An 11,842-nucleotide genomic window follows, 5' to 3' on the forward strand; every position below is an offset into this window, starting at 1 on the left:
GGGGGGGGTCTTTCTAGTTCGCATGCATATATACACCGTCTATAGGTCTCTCTCGCATACTATGTATGATACTCTATCTAGTCCAAGCTAGATATCTTGGGTGCACTCATCGTACGCACACAAATGCCTTGGCTCTTTGCCCGTAACTCTCTCACGCACCACTATGTCGTCTCGGAGCTCTCCCCCCCTCTCTCAAACTCTCCATCCACCTGGGTCACACATACACATGCATATCTCACTCGCACTCGATAGGCCCATCTAAAACTCTATCTGTCCCCCGCATTCTCTCTCCATCTCACATGCGCACACACACAATCTCATGCCCAGCTAGCCAAGTTGATGGTCTCTCACTCAATTGTAGGCACACGCAGTCCCCCCTATATGTATATGACTAGCTAATCTTAGTCTCCATCAAAAACATGTGCATGGTCTATCTCGATTTCTCTTGGGGCATCTTTCTATCGCGCACGCACTCCCTCGATCTTCCACCCATATAGTCCCCTCACGATCTCGACGGGATCTCTCTATCACAAACACACCCTCTCTCCCTCCCCATGCGTCGATGCCATCCATGTGTCCCTCTCGACCTTTGTTCCTTGTTGGCCAGACCTCTATTGGACATGTGCTACAGGGGTGTCTCTCTCCGTTGCAAACAATCACACACTAGCTATCTTCATGTATCTCCTCGCCTCACTTTTCCATCTCGGAGATGCATGCGTGATATGTTCGCATAAGAAACGAAAAAACACACACTCTCTCTAATTTATCGTTTTTTGTCACTTTCTCTTTCACACACATACTCTTTTTGCACACTTACTCATTCTCCTTCACACACACTTGATCTGTCTCGACTGAGGCACTCCCCTCGGTCCATAGCATATAGATTTATTGAAAAGTCAAACATCACAAAGTTTGACCATGTACGTGGAGAAAAAGAATTACATCTAGTACGGCAAACATATACCATTAGATTCACCATGAGATGTAGTTTTGTATGATGTATCTTTGGTATTGTAGATATAAATAACATTTGCGTAAACCTGATCAAAGTTTCTAAAGTTTGACTTCTAAAAAATTTACATGCACTGCATTATCGAGCGGATGGAATATCTCTTTCCCCCTCTCAGCTATCTGACGCACCACTTAGCCTTATCAGGGCTCCTCAATCTCTCTCAAACTTTATTGGTCAGTTTGGTTCGTGACCTGACCCTGATGCCTTGATGGCCGGTACTGCCTGGTGTGGACGTGAGATGTAAAACATTTCTGCCTAGCCAGGCTTGTGTGGTGATGAAGCGTTTGGTTCATGCATGGGCCAGGAAAAGCATCAACGTCCCATCAATCAATGCATGCATCAATTATTTAATGCTAATATCCATTCACGTTGCTGTTAGCCTCGTGGCCACACGACCAGGCACTGCCAGGCGTTCGAAATCGGTCGCCTGGGCCAGGCTACTTGCAGTGTCTGGAGTTTAGCCAGGCCAATTGAAGTGCAAGTGAACCCAGGCCAGGCGGGCTTTCTTTTTCACAGGGTAGCAACCAAAAAAGTGTGCATGAAATCCAGCCACAACCCCAGGCCAGGCAAAAGATGCTTAGGATGCAAGCCAAACTGGCCTTATATCTCCCTGGTTCACACATACACATGTCTCGCTCGCGCTATACATATAGACCCATCCAACACTCTCCGCCCTTGTTGTCTCTCCATGTGACACGCACCCCCCTAAGTACCATAATCCCTCACTCCATCATAGGCGCAAGCACTCCCCCCTGCTAAGTATGATTATCTCTTACTAGCCATCAGGAACACACGTATTGTCTCCTTCCATCCATACGTCTATCTCGATATCTCTCAGGGCATTGTAACACCCACGATGCGGCTATATCCCCCACATGTCGGAGCACGACTTAGAGGCATGACCGCATTCTAGGCAATGTCGCAAGAGGAGTAATCTTTACACATCCCATGTACCGAATAAGAAAGAGATACAGGGTTGGCTTACAATCACCACTTCACACAATACTTGAATAAAGCATTACATCATCCAGATACAATCAAGGTGTGACTACGGAACCAAAATAAAATAAGACTACCCCTAATGCTACAGATCCCCGATCGTCCCAACTGGGCTCCACTACTGATCAACTGAAAACAGAACAACATAACTAACACGATCTTCATCGAATCTCCTGGAGCGGTAACAGCGGTCCCTGCATCTGGTTTTGGAAGTAAATTGTGAGTCAGGGGGACTCAGCAATCTCACACCCGCGAGATCAAGACTATTTAAGCTTATAGGTAGGGAAAAGGTATGAGGTGGAGCTACAGCAAGCACTAGCATATATGGTGGCTAACATACGCAAAAGAGAGCGAGAAGAGAAGGCAAAACACGTTCGTGAACTATAAGTGATCAAGAAGTGATCCTGTAACTACTTACGTTCAAGAATAACTCCAACACCATGTTCACTTCCCAGTCCCCGCCGAGAAGAGACCATCACGGCTACACACGCGGTTGATGCATTTTAATTAAGATAACTTTCAGGTTTTCTACAACCAGACATTAACAAATTCCCATCTGCCCATAACCGCGGGCACAGCTTTTGAAAGTTCAAAACCCTGTAGGGGTGTCCCAACTTAGCCCATCAAAAGCTCTCACGGTCAACGAAGGATATTCCTTCTCCCAGGACGGCCCGATCAGACTCGGAATCCCAGTTACAAGACATCTCGACAATGGTAAAACAAGTCCAGCAAAGCCACCCAGATGTGCCGACAAATCCTGATAGGAGCTGCACATATCTCGTTCTCAGGGCACACCGGATGAGCAATCCGTACAACTAAAACCAACCCTCAAGTTTCCCCGAGGTGGCGCTGCAAGGGCTCTAGTTTGGACCAACACTCAGAGGAGCACTGGCCCAGGGGTTTAAATAAAGATGACCCTTGGGTTGGCCGACCCAAGGGAAAAGAGGCTAGGTGGCAAATGGTAAAACCAATGTTGGGCCTTGCTAGAGAAGTTTTATTCAAGGCGAACTGTCAAGGGGTTCCCATTATAACCCAACCGTGTAAGGAACACAAAATCAAGGAACATAACATCGGTATGACGGAAACTAGGGCGGCAAGAGTGGAACAAAACACCAGGCATAAGGCCGAGCCTTCCACCCTTTACCAAGTATATAGATGCATTAATTAAAATAAGATATATTGTGATATCCCAACAATAAACATGTTCCAACAAGGAACAAACTCCAATCTTCACCTGCAACTAACAACGCTATAAGAGGGGCTGAGCAAAGCGCTAACATAGCCAAACAACGGTTTGCTAGGACAAGGTGGGTTAGAGGTTTGACATGGCAATATGGGAGGCATGATATAGCAAGTGTTAGGTATCGAGGCATAGGTATAGCAGAAGAGCGAGCATCTAGCAAGCAAAGATAGAAGTGATTCCGAGGGTATGGTCATCTTGCCTGCAAAGTTCTCCGAGAAGACGAAAGCTTGACCCTCGAAAGCATACTCAACGGGTACCTCGAACACAAACTCGTCTCCCGGCTCTACCCAAAGCAAGTGTAGGATCGAAAGTATGTCTAGAGGGGGGTGATTAGACTACTTGACCAAATGAAACTTAACCTTTTCCCAATTTTAGTTCTTGGCAGATTTTAGCTAATTTAGGACAAGTCAAGCAATCATCACATCACTCAAGCAAGCATGCAAAGAGTTTATGGGCAGCGGAAAGTAAAGCATGCAACTTGCGAGAATGTAAAGGGAAGGGTTTGGAGAATTCAAACTCTATTGGAGACATGGATGTTTTTCCCGTGGTTCAGATAGGTGGTGCTATCCTACATCCACGTTGATGGAGACTTCAACCCACGAAGGGTAACGGTTGCGCGAGTCCACACAGGGCTCCACCCAAGGGCAACGGTTGCACGAGTCCACATAGGGCTCCACCCACGAAGGGTCCATGAAGAAGTAACCACCCACAAAGGGTCCACGAAGAGGCAACCTTGTCTATCCCACCATGGCCATCGCCCACACAGGACTTGCCTCACTAGTGGTAGATCTTCACGAAGTAGGCGATCTCCTTGCCCTTACAAACTCCTTGGTTCAACTCCACAATCTTGTCGGAGGCTCCCAAGTGACACCTAGCCAAGCTAGGAGACACCACTCTCCAAGAAGTAACAAATGGTGTGTAGGTAATGAACTCCTTGCTCTTGTGCTTCAAATGATAGTCTCCCCAACACTCAACTCTCTCTCATAGGATTTGGATTTGGTGGAAAGAGGGTTTTTGTGGAAAGCAACTTGGGAAGGCTAGAGATCAAGATTCATATGGTAGGAATGGAATGTCTTGATCTCAACACATGAGTAGGTGGTTCTCAGAACATATGAGTTGGAATAGTGTGTGTGTTCTGATGGCTCTCACTTTTAATGAGAAGGAGGTGGAGGGGTATATATAGCCTCCACACAAAATCCAACCGTTACATACAATTTACCAATCTTGGTGGGACCGAATCAGAAAACTCGGTCTGACCGAAATAGTAAACCTAGTGACCGTTAGGAATTTCGGTGGGACTGACATGCAACTCGGTAGGACCGATTCGGTTAGGGTTTGGGCATAACGTAATCTCGGTGAGACCGATTACACAAACTCGGTGAGACCAAATTTGGTAATTAGCTAACCAGAGAGTTGGTCAGGCAAACTCGGTGGGACCGATTTGCTCTTTCGGTGAGACCGAGTGGAACTCGGTGAGACCGAAAAGTTACAAAGGGGAAACACTGAGTTTACATTGCAATATCGGTGGGACCGATTCGCTCTTTCAGTAAGACCGAAAAGTTACAAAAGGGAAACAGAGAGTTTGCAACCCCATCTCGGTGAGACCGAGATCCTTATCGGTAGAACCGAATTGCTAGGGTTTGGCAGTGGCTAATGACAAGTGAAACTCGGTGGCGCCGGATAGGAAGAATCGGTAGGACCGAGTTTGGCTTAGGGTTTAGGTCATATGTGGATATGGGAAAGTAGTTGAGGGTTTTGGAGCATATCACTAAGCACATGAAGCAAGAGGCTCATTAAGCAACACCTCATCCCTCCTTAATAGTATTGGCTCTTCCTAAAGACGCAATGTGATCTTGGATCACTAAAATATAAAATGAAGAGTCTTGAGCTTTTGAGCTTGAGCCAATCCTTTGTCCTTAGCATTTTGAGGGTTCCACTTTCACATCCATGCCATGCCAATCATTGAGCTTTCCTGAAATAATCATCTTGGAATAGCATTAGCTCAATGAGCTATATGTTGTTATGAATTACCAAAACCACCTAGGGATAGTTGCACTTTCAATCTCCCCCTTTTTGGTAATTGATGACAACATATAGATCAAAGCTTCGACAAATGATAATAAGCATGAAATATATCGTCGCTTTGAGAAGTATGTGATAAGTAAGATCTCCCCCTAAATTTGTGCATATTTAAAATTTGCTTTGGACTGCAAATGCACAAAGAGTTAGAGTCATGGGTTACTCTTCCATGTCACATACATCTTGGTGGAGCGCTCAAAATGATAAGAATGAAATACATGCACTCATCACCAAGAATAATGAATGATCACACAAGATAGATAGGATAATGGCATTAAGCAAGCATTAAGTGTAGCTTATGATCAAAAGATAGATAGGATAATGGCATTAAGCAAGCATTAAGTGTAGCTTATGATCAAACACATGATCATCAATGTCTCACAAATAATGACGTAGTATCAAGCACTCAAAAGCAGATAAGTTCGAAAAACCACCAAATAAAGCAAGAGAGAAAAGCAACACACTCTCTCTCGAAGCCTATGATCTATACATATTCTCCCCCTTTGGCAACAAGTTACCTAAAAGTTCCTAGAAAATGCATAGCACTAGATCGACGCTCAGGCTTGATCTTCAGGTGGTGGTGGAGTCCGGAGCACTCCAAGGACGAAGCCTTCGGTAGACGTGGTCGGAGTCGAGGCTGAAGTGGATGCTGGAGCTGGTGGAACTGAGGCTGTGGCTGGTGCAGACGTTGTAGCTCTGGTGTCAGCAACTGGCAGTGCAGACGACCTCGGACCTCATGGCACCCTCGCAAAAGCATCAGTCGTGGTCCTGCCTCTCCTCTCATTCATGTCCTCCTGGAGCTGCTCCACGGTAGTCTGTATCTCTGTCACCTTGATGTCCAAGTCATAGAACCTCTGTTCCATGATCCTCTCTAAACTCGCCTGGTTCTGAGTCAGGGTGGCTATACTCTGCTCAATCCGCAGGGTGGACGCAATCAGGTAACCAAGCTGCTCTTGTTTGGTTTCCAGGAAGTAATCAGATGCCTCCGCTTGAGTAGGCATCCTGGCAGCTTTCTCCTTCTTCGCCTTCTCCTTCTGAGTTTGTGCATGGTAGATGATGGTTCATTCTCAGTCATAACAACTTGATTATCTTCGAAATCTGGACGGATGGGTAGGTGTTCCTTATCCAACAAATATACGCCCCTGCCCATCTTGGAGTTGATGAGCTCCTGAATCTGAGGGGCATATCCACAGCTCCTCTTCTGATCTGCCGCAGTCCTTTTGATTGTTTCCACTATGAGGCCCATGACTTTGAATTTTTGAGGCACGTCAAAGACATGAAGCAAATTGATCGCGTGACCTCTGATCATCTTGTGATCTCCAGACTTGGGCAGAAGGGTGTGCCTAAGGATCCAGTTGATCGTAGGAAATCCTGATAGCAGATAATGCACTGAGCCAAACTTGAACGTGTCAAGTGCTTCATTCGGAATCTCCTTGTACATGTTGGACATGGAGTTGTGGTCCATCTTTTTCTTGGCATAAATGTCCAAGTCATCTGCTTGCTCCTCTGGGGCATTTATCAGCTTCGCCCATTCCTCAACAGTAGAGTGGTACCTTGTACCCTCTGACATCCATGTGATCCTGCCATCCGGATAAAAGTGTGTTGTGGAGTAGAATTGCATGATTAGCTCCTCGTTCCACTTTGTGAGCTTCTGCCCAACAAAGTCTGCAACTCCACACGCACTAAAGCTGTCAAATACTCCAGGGTAGTACTCTTCATTGTCCTTGATATAGGTCCAGTCGACCCATCTCATGTCACATACAATTGGCTTCTTGTCAAGTAGCACTGTCTCATAGAAATCCTGCTGCTCCTTGGTATGAAACCTGTAGTCCACTGCAGTCCTTCTCCTAGAAGCATATGGATCTGCTTCTCTCCACTTCCTGAGCCCTGAGTCTCTCCTGAGCTTCATATCCTCAGCCACAGGATGAGCATCATTGTGGTCTGGGATCTTGGGCTTGAGCTTCCGAAGGACATTCTCTTCCTCTTCCTCTGCAGCTTCAGGCACTGGGGCCTTGTTCTTCTTAGTGGCTGGGATGCTTCTTGTGTTTCTCTTTGGTGCACTCTTAGGCTTAGATGCAGCCTTAGGTGCTTCCTTGGGCTTGGATGCAGCTCCCCCTGACCTTATGGCATCTCCCATTAGCTTGGGTGCCTTGGGCGCTGGTGCAGCTGCCTCTTCTTCCTCTTCCTCTTCCATGATGGAAGCTTTGCCAAGCACTCTAGCCACAGTCTTCTTCACCCTCTCCTTCCTTTTCTTGCCCTCAGCTGCAGCTAGCTCTTGGGAAGTGGGCTTCTCAGTTGAGGCTCTAGCCTTTGACATGGGATGCCTACCTGCTGGCCTTTTGATTTTCAGACCTGGCTTAGGGCCTTGAGCTGGTTCAATTCTCTTGGAAGTGGCCTCTTCCTCTGCCACATAGTCCTCATCTTCAGAGTCTGAAGTTTTCTTCTTCCTTTGTCTCGTGGCAGCCTTTGGCAAATTGCTAGGAGTGCTCCTGCTGCCTTCATCAGATGAACTGGAGGGACTAGTGCCCTCACTCATCACCACTTGCTGCTCTGACAGATTCTGGCTATCACTCTGGTCTGACATGCTACAAACTGACTGCTGACCCTGTGAATAGATTATAGAGGAGATAGAGTGGATGAGCATCACAAAATGCTGAGATTTTTGCAAAAAGAATGATCCAAAAACTTAGTTTTAGTTTCCCACTGAAATCATCTCGGATCTACCGATTTTCAAACTCGGTGATACCGAAGCAGTTTTCGAACCTAAACTAGTGAACTCGGTAGGACCGAGTCAGAGTTCGGTGGCACCGAGACTGCTAGGGTTTCACTGAGTTCAAAAATCGGTCACACCGATAAGTAATTCTCGGTCAGACCGAGTCTCACTTGTGCAATGGCATAAGCCAAATCGGTGGGACCGAGTTTTTCAACTCGGTGGGTCCGAGATAGTTTCGGCGGAAACCTAAACCTAGAATTTTCGAATCAAACCTAATCTATGAGCGTTTTGACTGGATAGAAGTTTATCAAACGTGGCTAGAAATGATATGATCACAATGTGCTAGGAATCAGATTGAGGAATAGCACAAAGATCAAGTCCTTACCCTAGTTCGGCGGGGACTTGCTACGGCGGCAACGGCGGGGCAGAATTTCTGTTGACGGCGACGGAGACCAGCGACTGGAGGCTGCTGGCGGCGAGAAGACGATCCGGAGACCTCGAGGGCAGAGCAGGCTATCGCGCGGGCGAAGGGGTTCGGAGAAATTTCCAAATTTTGCCCGTGACTATATATAGCCCGACCCTGTCGGTGTGACCGAGTGGAACAACTCGGTGGCACCGAGATTCATAACTGCGGCAGTTACTGAAACTCGGTGTGACCGAAAGGTTCAAATCGGTTGCACCGAGATCGAAAACCTACATCAACTTAATGATCTCGGTAGGACCGAAAGTGGAGTATCGGTCAGGCCGAGAATCATAAAGAGGTTTTGGAAGTTTAAGTCTATGACGAATCGGGGACTCCGAGCGCTCCTCACACAGAGTGGTTCGAATCTGACTTGATCAAATCGTGTGATGCAGCATGAATAGAGTTTGAGACAAGAAAAGCATAGATAGCTAGAGGACGTTCTTAGGCATTCTTGTCCATCCACTTGGCAAAAGAGGATAAAACCAAGCAATCAAAACAACAAGTGGATGTCCTCGAATGAGTAAAATATGCAATCAGCATGCTCACACAATAAGATGGCAAATGAAATATGTGGCAAGGAATGCACAACCAATTCTAGCATTTATCAAGCAATTTGCGATGACTAGGTCATCTATATATGAGTACATTGACTTAGGAGTCAAGTGAGAACACTTGATCATAGGTCATACTCATCGTTTAAGGTCAAGTGGGGTTACCACTTTTACATAAAGCATTGTTGTGTTCACATCTTTAGAGTTGCTTTAGCTCAAGTCTTAGAGTAAAGCTCCCCCTAGATGTGATATCCCCCCTAAGAGGGATGAACTAACCTTGGGTTTTGTCGATGATGACTTCATGTAGATATTGAAGATGTGGATGCTCAATTTTGATGTAGATCTCTTGGAGCTATCCATTTGAGTGAATTGCACTTTCAATACCTACATGGGTTAGTCCCACAAGGAACAAACAAGGATATCCATAGACATAGAGTGATGCACACAAAAGATGATGTCCATGAAAACTTTTAGGTTACCTTGTCCCTTGTCTTACCAACAAGAGGGTTTGTGACTCCTTGAACTAGTGCAAGATGTGGAAGTTGATTGCACTTGTTCTTGCCAAAATGATAAGAGTGAAGTATGTTGGGGGAGTCACCCTCAAGAACTCTCTAGTTCTTCTTCTTTTGGATCCACATCATCTTGACGGGAATCCTTGGAGTTGTAGTCGTACTTGATGAAGTGGAACTTGAAGTAGTCTTGGTAATCCACTTGACTAAGGTCTTAGGAGCTTCTTCAAATGCATCAATTTCCTCTTGAAGCTTGTCCTTGCCTTTTTGCTCGTAGTCTTGTGGTGGAAGATCATCTTGAGCTTGTGTCCCCTTGAAAGAAGTATACTTCTCTTGTTGAGGGACAAACTTTGTCTTGGGGTATTGATCTTCTTCCCATTCAACTCCTTTGGCATTGAACTTTCGTTCAAAACCAACACCTTGATTCTTTCGGTGCATTCCTTGCTTGCGCACAATTTCCTCGAATTGCTTACTCCCGGCAAGGCTTTTGTACACTCCTTTCTCTATAATTCCCTTCAATAAGCTATTTTCTTGCTCAAGTGTAACTTGGCTAAGAGAATCATTAGTGGAATCAAGAGAACTACTAGAAGCAACAATATTGGATTTAGCATGATCATTGTTACTACTAGAGGAAGAATCTTTCTTGTTAGACTTGACTTGAGGCATGTAAGTGGATAAGAGTAAACGCTTAGCAATGTAAGAAGAACTTTTCTTGCGGAGATCATCATTGATTGCCTTTAATAACTCATGCTCTTGCTCAAGATTGAGCTTTTCAAAGCGTAGTTTCTCATGAGCTCTTAAAAGTTCTCGATGATCTTCGAAGATAGTGTCATGAGCTAACTTAAGAGTTTTTAGTTCTTTAGTTAGAGCCTCAATCTTCTCCTTATCATTGTCACTCGTTTTAGCATGATTAATTGGTCTTTCATCATAGTATTCATCACTAGAGTTGTCACCAAGCAAATCATCACCTAACAAGTCATCTTCATCACTATTGAAATCAACATACTCGGGGTGTGTTACCTTAGGACCTTTGGCCATGAAGCATCTTCCAATTCCTTCATTTGGTGAGTCAAATATGTCGTAGGAGTTGGTTGACACAAGTGCTAGACCAGCAACACCTTCATCTTGAGTATCTTCGGAGTCGGAGTGATAACTTCTCTCAGAGTGGCTGTCGGAGTCGGAGCCGGATACCCATTCACCAACATGAGCTTGATGTCTTCGTCTTGTGTAGCTCCTTGATGATTTTTCCTTCCTTTCCGAATCCTTGCTTCTCCATGAGTATCTTCGTTCATAATGATCATCTTTACTCCTTCTCTCTCTTGGTGGTGATCCTTTGCTTCTTCTTTTTGGAGAATCTTCTCTTCTCTTGTAGGGAGCCGTACACTCATTGGAATAGTGTCCGGGTCTTCCACAATTGTAACAGTTTCGCTCTCTACTAGAAGATCTTTTGTCATTGTAGGACCTTGACTTGGAGCTTCTATCTTTGCTTCTACTCTTGTAGAACTTGTTGAAGTTCTTCACCATTAAGCTCAATTCTTCATTGAAGTCTTGTTTCTCACTTGATGATGTAGGGGCTTCACATGAGGCTTTATAGGCACCACTTAATTTGTTGTGAAGTTCCTCTTTATCCTTAAGTGACATCTCATGAGCAACAATTCTTCCAATCACCTCTGTTGGCTTGAGATCTTTGTAATTGGGCATCGTTTGGATCAGTGTGCACACGGTATCATATTTTCCATCCAAGGCTCTTAGGATCTTCTTGATGATGAATCTATCGGTCATCTCTTCACTTCCTAAGCCGGCAATCTCATTTGTGATGAGAGCAAGCCTAGAGTGCATTTCAGCGACACCTTCACCATCCTTCATCTTGAACTTGTCAAGTTGGCTTTGAAGCACATCCAACTTGGATTCCTTGACGGAGTCAGTACCTTCGTGCATATCAATCAAAGTGTCCCAAATTTCCTTTGCATTCTCAAGGCGGCTGATTTTGTTGAATTCTTCGGGGCACAATCCGTTGAAGAGAATATCACAAGCTTGAGCATTGTATTGCAACATCTTCAACTCATCCACGGTAGCTTCATGGTTTGGTTCTCTCCCGTCAAAGAAGTCACCTTGCAAACCAACACATACAATAGCCCAAACAGCGGGGTTATGTCCAAGAATATGCATTTTCATTTTATGCTTCCAACTAGCAAAATTAGTACCATCAAAGTAAGGACCTCTATGGTGATAATTTCCCTCGCTAGACGCCATACTCTCCTAGGTTGTGAAAC

The sequence above is a fragment of the Triticum dicoccoides genome, chromosome 2A (assembly GCF_002162155.2).
Source record: "Triticum dicoccoides isolate Atlit2015 ecotype Zavitan chromosome 2A, WEW_v2.0, whole genome shotgun sequence".
NCBI classification, from domain to species: domain Eukaryota; kingdom Viridiplantae; phylum Streptophyta; class Magnoliopsida; order Poales; family Poaceae; genus Triticum; species Triticum dicoccoides.